This window comes from Odocoileus virginianus, chromosome 21 (assembly GCF_023699985.2).
Source record: "Odocoileus virginianus isolate 20LAN1187 ecotype Illinois chromosome 21, Ovbor_1.2, whole genome shotgun sequence".
In the NCBI taxonomy this organism is placed as follows: Eukaryota; Metazoa; Chordata; class Mammalia; order Artiodactyla; family Cervidae; genus Odocoileus; species Odocoileus virginianus.
The window spans coordinates 45394417-45406579 of NC_069694.1; positions in this window are offsets into that span (position 1 = coordinate 45394417).

The following is a 12163-nucleotide window of genomic DNA, read 5'->3' on the forward strand; positions in this document are numbered from 1 at the left end:
GGTAATATTTGTGTTATGGACTGAAGGAGGCAAGGGGCTTCCCTGGTGGTGCTGGTGGTAAAGAACCTGCCCACCAATGTAGGAGATCGAAGAGACACAGGTTTGATTCCTGGGTTAGGAAGATCCCCTGGAGAAGGAAATGGCGACCCACTCCAGTATTCTTGCCTGGAGAACCATATGGACAGAGGAACCTGGCAGGCTAGAGTCCACAGGGTCGCAAAGAGTCAGGCATGAAAAGTGAGTTAGCACGCATGCTGAAGGAGGTAATTAAGTAGGTGAGTAAGCAATGTGGATATCTTGGAAACAGCCTACCTGGCAAAGGGAATATCAAGTAACAAGACCCTGTGAAAAGAAAGGGGCTGGAGTTTTCAAAGACCAGCAAAGTTTTCAAGGACCAGAAGTCATGGTGTCTGGAGTGCAATGGGTAAGGGAGAGAATAGTAGGCAATATCAGAGGAGGAACAGAGACAAGACTGCGCTGTGTCACATTAAGAACTTTGACCTTTACTCAGAGAGAGAAGGGAAATATGTGGAGGGTTTAATTGGAGAGAGACTTGATCCAACTTATAAAAGGACTACTTTGGATACTGAGTTGGATTAAGAAAAAGACTACAGAAGGTCAGGAATGAAAGAAAGGAGACCAGTCTGGGGAGACCATCGCCATATCCAAGTGAAAGAAAGTGGTGGAAGCAGAGTGGCAGCCTTGGAGGTTGTAAAAAAGAGGTTAAATTCAGCACTTCGTTGGAAATGAAGGAAATAGAATTTGTATAGACAGGTAGAGCTTCAGGTATGTAAGAACAAGAGAAATTGCTAATAACTCCAAGGCCTTTGATGTGAATAACTGGAAAAGTGAAGTGGCCCTTCCCTTAACTGAAAAGCAAAAGCTGAATTTTGGGTTTAGATGTGCTAAGTTTGAGCTGCTTCTCAAACATTCAAGATGTCAAGCATACAATTGGATCTATGGACTTGGAGTTCAAGGTAGATTTATAGGCTGGTGATATAAATTTTAAAATAATGAGCCTGGATGAGATTATCTAAGGAGCGAGTGTGGATAAATAAAATAGAGGAAGGGCAAAGACTGAGATCCAGGACTCACGTACCACAGTTGTATATTCACCTTCATTCTAATCATTATTTGATTAGTGCCCTTCTTCCATACTGACAAAAGTAAAGAAGAAATGGGAAGTGAAATCGTTCAGTCATGTCCAACTCTTTCTGACCGTCTGGACCATACCCTATCAGGCTCCTCCGTCCATGAGATTTTCCAGGCAAGAATACTGGAGTAGGCTGCCATTTCCTTCTCCAGGGTAAGGAATCCCTGGGATTCCTCCTTCCCAACCGAGGGATCGAACCCAGGTCTCCCACATGGCAGGCAGACTCCTTACCATCTGAGCCACCAGGGAAGTCCAGAGAAGAAATGGAAACCCAAGAAAAACTTCTACAGGTGAATTCTTCCATTTCCCCCTCTTCGCAGTGACCCATATTCTTTTGACCTTTTGTTACCTCAATCCTTACCCTTCATCCACAAGTGACTGATTATACATCCCCCTCAATTTATCCCATCTCCACTGCATGCAAAAGCTTACATTTATTATTTGTATTTATTCACATTCTAATTCAATAATTATATATGACAATCTTTTCTCCTAACATATATGTAAATACATGAAGTTCAAAGTTTAATGCTGACCAAAACTAGTGCATTAAAAAACTTAAACATAATTCTGTACTCGGTATAATATAATTTGTCTGTTTTTATATTCTTTGTTAGAAATTCCATCAAAGGATATAAAATCATTTTCTCTTATTTAACATCTCTGGGAACCTAAATGTTTGAGAAGAAAGTGGATAGATATTAAAACTACAAATTGAGAATTAAGATTGTTTAGTTGACTCCCAGTCACAAGAAAGGAATAAGGTTTTCAAATTTGTCTAAACTTTTGCAAGCTGGCTCATGACTATAAAAATGAGAATGAAAATTTCTTAGTATTTGTTGTTTTTCTTCTTTGCCCTTGATTCTTTACGCAGATAGTCATGCCTATTTTCATTAAAAGCCTAAATGCACTTCAGAAAGCATGACTAGAAGTGTTCCTTCAACATTGTATACATGAGAAAGCATTTTGTACCAGAATTTCCTTAGACCTGAGTTTCCATTTCAAACCTACCATTTGGCAGAAATCTCTGTATCGCACAAGTTCCCCACTGAATCCTTATCACCAGAGTTCTGAGGATTAAACAATTTGGTTCAGTTCAGTCGCTCAGTCGTGTCTGACTCTTTGCAAGCCCAAGGGCTGCAGCGTGCTAAGCCTTCATCACCAACTCCCGGAGTTTACTCAAACTCATGTCCATTGAGTCAGTGATGCCACCCAACCATCTCATCCTCTGTTGTCCCCTTCTCCTCCCACCTTCGATCTTTCCCAGCATCAGGGACTTTTCAAATGAGTCAGCTCTGCCTATCAGGTGGCTAAAGTATTGGAGCTGCAGCTTCAGGACTGATCTCCCTTGGGATGGACCGGCTGGATCTCCTTGCAGTCCAGGGGACTCTCAAGAGTCTTCTCCAACACCACAGTTCAAAAGCATCAATTCTTCTGCGCTCAGCTTTCTTTATAGTCCAACTCTCACATCCATACCTGACCACTGAAAAACCATAGCTTTGATTAGATGGACCTTTGTTGGCAAAGTAATGTCTCTACTTTTTAATATGCTATCTAGGTTGGTCATAACTTTCCTTCCAAGGGTAAGCATCTTTTAATTTCATGGTTGCAGTCACCATCTGCAGTGATTTTGGAGCCCAAAAAAATAAAGTCTGTCACTGTTTCCACTGTTTCCCCATCTATTTGCCATGAAGTGATGGGACCAGATGCCATGATCTTAGTTTTCTGAATGTTGAGCTTTAAGCCAACTTTTTCACTCTCCTCTTTCACTTTGATCAAGAGGCTCTTTAGTTTTTCTTCACTCTCTGCCATAAGGGTGGTGTCATCTGCATATCTGAGGTTATTGATATTTCTCCTGGCAGTCTTGATTCCAGCTTGTGCTTCATTCAGCCTGGCATTTTGCATGATGTAGTCTGCATATAAGTTAAATAAGCAGGGTGACATTATATAGCGTTGAGGTACTCCTTTACTGATTTGGAACCAGTCCATTGTTCCATGTCCTGTTCTATCTGTTGCTTCTTGACCTGCATACAGATTTCTCAGGAGGCCGGTAAGGTGGTATGGTATTCCCATCACTTTCAGAATTTTCCTCAGTTTGTTGTGATCCACACAATCAAAGGCTTTGGCATAGTCATTAAAGCAGAAGTAGATGTTTTTCTGGAACTCTCTTGCTTTTTCAATGATCCAATGGATGTTGGCAATTTGGTCTCTGGTTCCTCTGCCTTTTCTAAATCCAGCTTGAACATCTGGAAGTTCTTGTTTCACATACTGTTGAGACTTGACTTGGAGAATTTTGAGCATTACTTTGCTAACATGTGAGATGAGTGCAATTGTGCAGTAGTTTGAACATTCTTTGGCATTGTCTTTCTTTGGGATTGGAATGAAAACTGACCTTTTCCAGTCCTGTGGCCACTGCTGAGTTTTCCAAACTTGCTGGCATATTGAGTGCAGCACTTTCACAGAATAGTCTTTTAGGATTTGAAATAGCTCAACTGGAATTCCATCACCTCCACTAGCTTTCTTCTTATTGATGCTTCCTAAGGCCCACTTGACTTCACATTCCAGGATGTCTGGCCCTAGGTGAGTGATCACACCATCGTGATTATTTGGGTCATGAAGATCTTTTTTGTATAGTTCTGTGTGTTCTTGCCACCTCTTCTTAATATCTACTGCTTCTGTTAGCTCCATACCATTTCTGTCCATTATTGTGTCAATCTGTGCATGAAATGTTCCCTTGGTATCTCTCATTTTCTTCAAGAGATCTCTAGTCTTTCCCATTCTTTTGTTTTTCTCTATTTCTTTGCATTGATCACTGAGAAAGGCTTACTTATCTCTCCTTACTAGTCTTTGGAACTCCGCATTCAAATGGGTATATCTTTCCTCTTTTCTCCTTTCACTTCTCTTCTTTTCACAGCTATTTGTAAGGTCTCCTCAGACAACCATTTTGCCTTTTGGCATTTCTTTGAAACAATGATTAAACAATGAGTAGTTCCAAATCTGAAAGAAACAAATGATAATTATTTTAGTCCTTTAAAATCTCAAGGACCTTCAAAATATTCAAAACAGGAAAACAAGCAATGACTACAACAAAAACTGAAATGCTTGATTTAAGAGTTTGATGGAAAATGTTGAGACACATACGAAATGTGAAGAATAAAAAAACTGAAAAGAATTTAGTGGTAAAACTACAATTTGACACATTCTTTGGCAATTTGAGCAACTTTGTCCCCATGGATAGATGAAGAACTTCTGAGGGTTATCGACAGATTCATCACTAAGAAAAACATTACATAAGTCTGCAATCTATCTGTTGCATCAAGTAACGGTTAATTTACACCCTGAATTATTAAATGCACTCCCATACTCTGACAAAATTGTAAACCTGAGAAAACACAGTACTTTCCAGTTTTATAAAGTCTGTTCGAGAGTTTCTTAAGTGGCTAATTTAGAGGAAGCTGGCACACAGTGTGAAGATGTAATTTGAGTCATGCCTGATGATATACTTTTACTTGTTTAGCCTTTTATGCAGCTTGTTTGCATTACTTGAACAGATTTGCTGTTTCTATTCTAACTGCATTGTGTATGGCATGAGGAATGCTGATTAATTCTTGTCCGTAATCATCACAACTCTGCCAATGTTGAACATTTATATCCTTCATTACATAATCTATGTATGCATTCCTTATGTTATTAGTGGGAGTAGTATGTAATAGGTAAACAAACCTGTTCTTGATTTAAATTAAAAATCACTGTTGATCCTTTTCCATCTTTAACAGAAACTGCCTTAGATGGAGGAAACTGGCATAGGTTTTATCTGTTTCAAGTAGCTTTAATTAGAATTCTTTAATTGTCCCTACAGCTGCCACCAATAGTAAACTCTAAAATATCAATTGTAATTGGAAGATAAATTTGCATTTTATTCATGACATAAAGTTAATATGCCTTACTTTGTAAATTTTGAGACAGTGAGGCTATTCACTGCCTTTGGAGTGTGTCTGAATAGCCCTTTTCAATCATTTTGATACTAACATTGTAGGTGACTGTCTCATCTACTTACCTTTAAAAAGAGAATTAAGTAAACAATGACTCCTAGGTGAGCCTTATTTAATAAATTACTTACTGGTTTATTCAGAGACTCCTGAGGAAATAGGTTCTTAAATGATGGGTTGTAGTTTGAAAAAGGCATTTCGCTAGAAGTCCTAAAGCATTTAAAAGGAAGTAAAGTATGTCACTCTTTATGTGTGGATGCTAGTCCCTTCAGTCATGTTTGACTCTTTGGGACACTATGGACTGTAGCCTGCCAGGCTCCTCTGTCCATGGGGATTCTCCAGGCAAGAGTACTGGAGAGGGTTGCCATGCCCTCCTCCAGGGGATCTTCCCAACTCAGGGATCAAATCCACCTCCCTCAAGTCTTCTGCTTTGGCAGGCATGTTCTTTACCACTGGCATCCCCTGGGAAGCCCACTGTTTACATGCCTAGTCAAATTACAACAGCAAAGTTGTATAAATGATGAAAAAATAAGTAGCAGATAATGAAAAATCTAGTGTATCCATATCTTCATAAGTATATTTCCAAATTTCTCAGGCTTTTCTTGAGTTGCTAAGTTGGAACCACAAATCAGATGGTTAGATTCAATATAATTAGCTTCCTGTTTTCTAGCTGAGTAAATGAAGTACTGGTTTCTATGAAAATCATTTTGTTAAGAATTTTTTTATTTCAGCAAGTCACTTTAAGGTAAAAACTGTAACTACTCACAATGGTAGGAATGAAAGGAAACAATGAAAGGAATTTATTACGTCAGGTAATTGAAAAGTCCTAAGGAAAGACTCAGACCTCTCTGCCTGTAGTACTGTAAGTTGGTTTTGTTTTGAGGCCTTAGTGATTTATGTTTTGGACAATACTGCCTGTAAATGTTTACCTTCCATTGCTAGGAATTTGTGTAAAGGGAAAACTTTTCTTTCCTGACAAGGTTAGCAAATATCCTGGAGCTAATTCTTGGTGGATCCAATTGGCCTATACTGGATTTTGTGTCCAGCACTTAGCTAGTCCCTGTGAAGAGTGAAGTGCTGGTTTATCTTATACAAATGTAATGTGAAAAATTTTGTTTAATCTTAGCCTGTCCTTAAGATCTGGGTGGAGATCAGCCTCTCCCTATCACATTTACTGAGAAGGAATTAATAGTAGTCTCCAGGGAAAATCAGGGTAATGACAGAAACAAAAAGGGAAATAGGTACCAAGGGCAGAAAAAAAAAAAAAAAAAAAGAATGAAAGGGAGGAAGAAAGGAAAGATTGAAGAAGGAAAAAGAGAAGAAGGAGAGAAAGTAAGAGAGAAAAAAAAGATAAGAGAAGGAAGAAAGGGAGGAAGAGAAGGGGAAAGAAGGGAAGAAAGAAGGAAAAGGAAATAATGTTATAAATAATAAAAGTCTTAGCAGATGATAAATACCTACTACACATGTTTTATTGAAGGGTTAATGGACAAGGAAGCAGTAGGAGGGAGGAGGCAGAGAAACATCTTCACCGGAATTCTAATAGGATAATTAATTTCTGTATAATTGTATGATAACTCTATTTAGTTAACTTGAAAGATCCATTTTTATTAATTAGTCATGTATATGCATAAACACACACACAACACACAGGTGCACACAATACCATTACGTCTCTGATTGGATCTACATGAGCACAACACTATTTCTGGGATAAAGAAGAAAATTTACAACGAGTTGGATAGACTTACCAGCAAAATTCCCTTCCTTAAAGTTAGCCCGTTACTTTATAGAAATGTGTAAAAATGTTGATTATGAGGAAGATCAGCTATAGGATTATACACGAGAGGATTTGTTTCAGGGAACTAAGGTCATAAAATCTCAAAATACAGACTAGATTTTCGCCACCAACTTTAATGCATTTCACACAGATTGTTCAGTTGTATTTGCTACCTCACAGTTGAACCTTCATTTCACTGGATTCAGCCCAATGAGTATGATGGAAGCCAAGGGTTTATCCAGTTTCAGCACACTTAATTTTTTTCATCTTGATCTCAATTACTTTATGCTCATGAGAAAATTCTTATTTGCTATTCTTAGGAATAGAAAAGTCACATTTACCATTTATTATCAAATGATAAAACTGTGTATATAATAAAAGACTTAAATGACTACCCTGAAGACAAAGATGGTGCAATTGAAGAAGCTGAACAGTGGGTAGAAATGATAGCTTAATATATTTGTTCTTTGGTGGAAAGGAAAGTCTAAATCCTGTACACCAGACTTTCACTTAGGAATATAGGGAGCTCAAAAGTGTACCTCCCTCAACTCTACTGAAAGGAGTGGAGAATCAGTGTAGGAGGAAAAGCAGAGTCAAACCATAATAAGGGGGAGTGGATGCAGTGCAGGCAGATGCAGTAATTTTCCACTGCATGGGGCAATGGACACTCTCATCATTGCCGGCACTTAAATCTCTTATTAGACAGGGAAGAAGGTGGAGCCTGTGATACTTTGGAGAAACAAGGCAGTAAGTAATTGAATCCATACTCTTTCTGTGGCCAGCGTGAGAGAGACCACCCTCTTCTCTCTGTCGCTGTAGTTCAGGTGGATTGATTTCACATCCTTCACATTGAAGAGGAGGAGGGAGCCCATCTTGATTAATAAATGTATAGACCAATGATTCAGGGATGAGTACAAGATCTTGAGAAGACAAATCAGATTAAAATACATTCGTATAAAAATAAAACACCCAAAATAGGTAATGCTAAGAAAGAATAATTTGTAAACTCCTGAATTAAGATTCTCATTATATTTGAATAGTAAGAGGCAACTTTTTGATTAAAATAGACCTTTACTACAGATATCAACATGAAAAGATTGATCCAGGGACACTGCTGTGAAATCTAAGTATGACATTTAAATATGCTTATCAGAAATGTAATTATGCTTGCTTTTATTTATGACAATGAATGCTTTCAATCTATATAGAATACCTTATTTATAATAAGTGGTTAGACTTAATAATGACTCTATCCATATTTATGAATTTTCAATTTATTTATCATTCTGGAGTCATTAATAGAATTTATACACATACATATTAACACTAGATTTTTTCTTAAAAAAGAGATGGCTGTCATCCTAAAAACAAGGCATTTATGTTTACAACATTGATAATATTGATAAATTCACATATGTAAAAGCCCAAATGACAGTTGACATAAAGAATTCTTATGTAATTTGATATTAGACAATGAAAATATAATTACTGTTACTTTTTCTGTAACATTTCACAAATGTAAATGTTCAGTTATTTATTTGCATGAATCTTTAAGATAAGGAAGCCACCTAAGTGGGTCCAGTACTCTGTTCATTCCTAAAAATACAGCTCTTCAGAATTAATATCACAAATAGCTCACAAATAATTACATTAATATTATATTTCTCAAAAGCTTCCGCTAAAACATGCATGCTTGCTGAGTCACCTCAGTCATGTCTGACTGTGCAAAGATATGGACAGTAGCCTCCAGGCTCCCCTGTCCATGGGCTTCTCTAGGCAAGAATACTAGAGGGGGTTGCCATGCCCTCCTCCAGGGGATCTTCCTGACCCAGGGATCAGACCCACTCCCTTAAGTCTCCTGCATTGGCAGGCAGGTTCTTTATCACTTGCACCACCTGAAAAGCCCTCCCACTGAAACAAGTATACAGATAATGTTATGCTAAGTCACTTCAGTCATATCTGACTCTTTGTGATCCCATGGACTGTAGCCCACCAGGCTCCTCTGTCCATGGGGATTCTCCAGGCCAGAATACTGGAGTGGGTAGCCTTTCCCTTCTCCAGGGGATCTTCCCAACTCAGGGATCAAACCCAGGTCTCCGGCACTGCAGATGGATTCTTTACCAGCTGAGCTATCAGGGAAGCCCTTTAAAGTAGACTCCAAACAAACATACATTTTAATAAGCTTCATGTATATTCAATGTCTGTAGCAGCATGACATTAATTTTCATTTATATTGCTTTTTTAAAGGAATGATTGATATCCTTCCATATTTTTTATTATTTTGGAAGCAAAAACATATGTAAAGAAATGGATGTAACTGAAAAGCAATCACCAAACAAAGGTAACTTTGAAAGAAGCCTGCACTGTTGAGGTCTGTTCTCTTACCCTGCCTTCAGCCGTGGAAGCGCTCTTTCATCCAATGACAAATAGTTCCTTCTTAATTATTAGTTAATGATTTTTTTCAGACATCAACACTGTGGTGTTTCATTTTTAAATTAACTAATTCATTTGTAAATGTATTAACTTTTCATATCTGGTCAGGTAACACTTTCTTAACTTCAGTGAATGCCTGGCCCCTCTCTTACTTCACCAAAGCTCTGCTCATGGTGAATGAAGGACCTCCTAACTGGGCTTTGGAGTCCTGGAGACTTTTACAAAGCAAGGTGAAAAAGAGAATTGCTGACCTCCTCTTATTTGCCCTTGGTTAGTCATTTTAATATAACTGTATCACCTACCCACATAAAGGATATATCCATTATTATCTCAAGTTTTTAAAAAGTTAAAATGATTTTCAATTGTTTGATTCCTAATCCCTCTTTTTCTCACCCTGAATCCCCAATTATGATACTCCCAGAAAACTTTGTTTATGTTAATTTAGTTCAGTTCAGTCGCTCAGTCGTGTCCGACTCTTTGCGACCCCATGAATCACAGCACGCCAGGCCTCCCTGTCCATTACCAACTCCCGGAGTTTACTCAAACTCATATCCATCGAGTCGGTGACGCCATCCAGCCTTCTCATCCTCTGTCGTCCCTTTCTCCTCCTGCCCTCAATCCCTCCCAGCATCAGGGTCTTTTCCAATGAGTCAACTCTTCGCATGAACTGGCCAAAATATTGGAGTTTCAGCTTCAGCATCAGTCCTTCCAATGAACATCCAGGACTGATCTCCTTTAGGATGGACTGGTTGGATCTCCTTGCAGTCCAAGGGACTCTCAAGAGTCTTCTCCAACACCACAGTTCAAAAGCATCAATTTTTCGGTGCTCAGTTTTCTTCACAGTCCAACTCTCAGATCCATGCATGACCACTGGAAAAACTGTAGCCTTGACTAGACAGACCTTTGTTGGCAAAGTAATGTCTCTGCTTTTTAATATGCTGTCTAGGTTGGTCATAACTTTCCTTCCAAGGAGTAAGCATCTTTTAATTTCATGGCTGCAGTCAGCATCTGCAGTGATTTTGGAGCCCCCCAAAATAAAGTCTGACACTGTCTCCACTGTCTCCCCATCTATTTGCCATGAAGGGATGGGACCAGATGCCATGACCTTAGTCTTCTGAATGTTGAGCTTTAAGCCAACTTTTTCACTCTCCTCTTTCACTTTCATCAAGAGGCTCTTTAGTTTTTCTTCACTCTCTGCCATAAGGGTGGTGTCATCTGCATATCTGAGGTTATTGATATTTCTCCCGGCAATCTTGATTCCAGCTTGTGCTTCTTCCAGCCTAGCGTTTCTCATGATGTACTCTGCATATAAGTTACATATGCAGGGTGACAATATAAATAACCAGTTTTCTCACTACAACACTTCACCGGGCAGGTGGAGATACGATTTTAGGGTGTGTTATCAGATCTAGACCTTAGTTTCCAATCTCGTGTCCTCTTTTTGCTCCTATGAAACCTTTGACCGGGTGTATTTACTGCTTGTGCCATTATAGAACAATCCACTCCAATATATTCTTGTCTGGGAAACTCCATGGGCAGAAGAGCCTGGTGGCGACATGACTGAGTGACTAAACAACATCATAGGTCCACGTAGAAGCAGACAATAAAATAGGATTAGAGGTGAAAGAAATTTATTCTGGGAAGGATTAGGAGAAGAAGGGGAGGACTTTCAGAACAGAAAAGTTGTGTGGAAGGAGCATGCAGGATTGAAGTTTGGGTAGCATGAATGTTATCATGTAGAATCTTTTCAAAAAAGATCTGAGGCTGATCAATCAAGTTGTGAATTTGCCTACTCCCTGAGGGCTTTTGTCAAGAAGCTAAATTTGGAGAAATTGCCCCTTTCATCCAAGTCAATGAATTTTTCCTTACCTAGTCTTATATTCCAACCCTCTTGATTAAGCACTAATGCAAAGCCTGGGCCACTTTCCAGGTTCTTGCTGGTACAGGCAAGCTAATTCTCACAAGTACATTCAAATGCAGTCTCCATCCTCCCTTATCAAGCCCAACAACAACCAGCTGGGTTATCCTGGAATTTGGCTTTAGTTAGGTCCTGGAAGCCAGGAGAGGAGACGGAGGTTGGTCCTTTAAGGCAGGAGTCCCCAGCCTCTGGGATCTAATGCCTAATGATCTGAAGTGGAGCTGATGCAATAATAATAGAAATAAAGTACACAATAAATGTGATGTGCTTGAACCATCCCCAAAGCATCCCCCTTCCCCAGATCCATGGAAAAAATTTCTTCCATGAAATTGGACCCTGATGCCAAAAAGTTTGGGGACCACTGATTTAAGGGATATCAGTTGCCATGCAGAATAGAAACTTTTGTAGCATCTTCTAACCTGTGGGGGTGAAGCTATAGGCCACCTCTGAGTGGTCAGTGCAAGTTCTGAGGGGTCAGTGCAGAGCAAACCCCTTCAGGCGCAACTGTCTGTATGTCCCCACCTTATATTTTAAGATGTCAGGTTTTCCCAAACAGACCCCTGTGCTTTGTGTAATAGATCTTCCTCTTCTGAGCATCCTCAGGTCTCTGGAACTCTGTAACTTATTGGATCTTTGGTCTGCTACTTAGCTGATCTGTTCTTCATTCAAGGAGATAAAGGCTTTTTGTAGCTTACTAAGAATCTCGCTGGGCTTCCCAGTTGGCACAGTGGTAAAGAGTCCACTTTCCAATACAGGAGATGCAAGAGTTGTGGGTTCCATCTCTGGGTTGGGACAATCCTCTGGAGTAGGCAACCCACTTTGGTATTCTTGCCTGGAAAATTCCATGGACAGAGGAGCCTGGTGGGCTACAATCAATGGGGTCACAAAGAGTT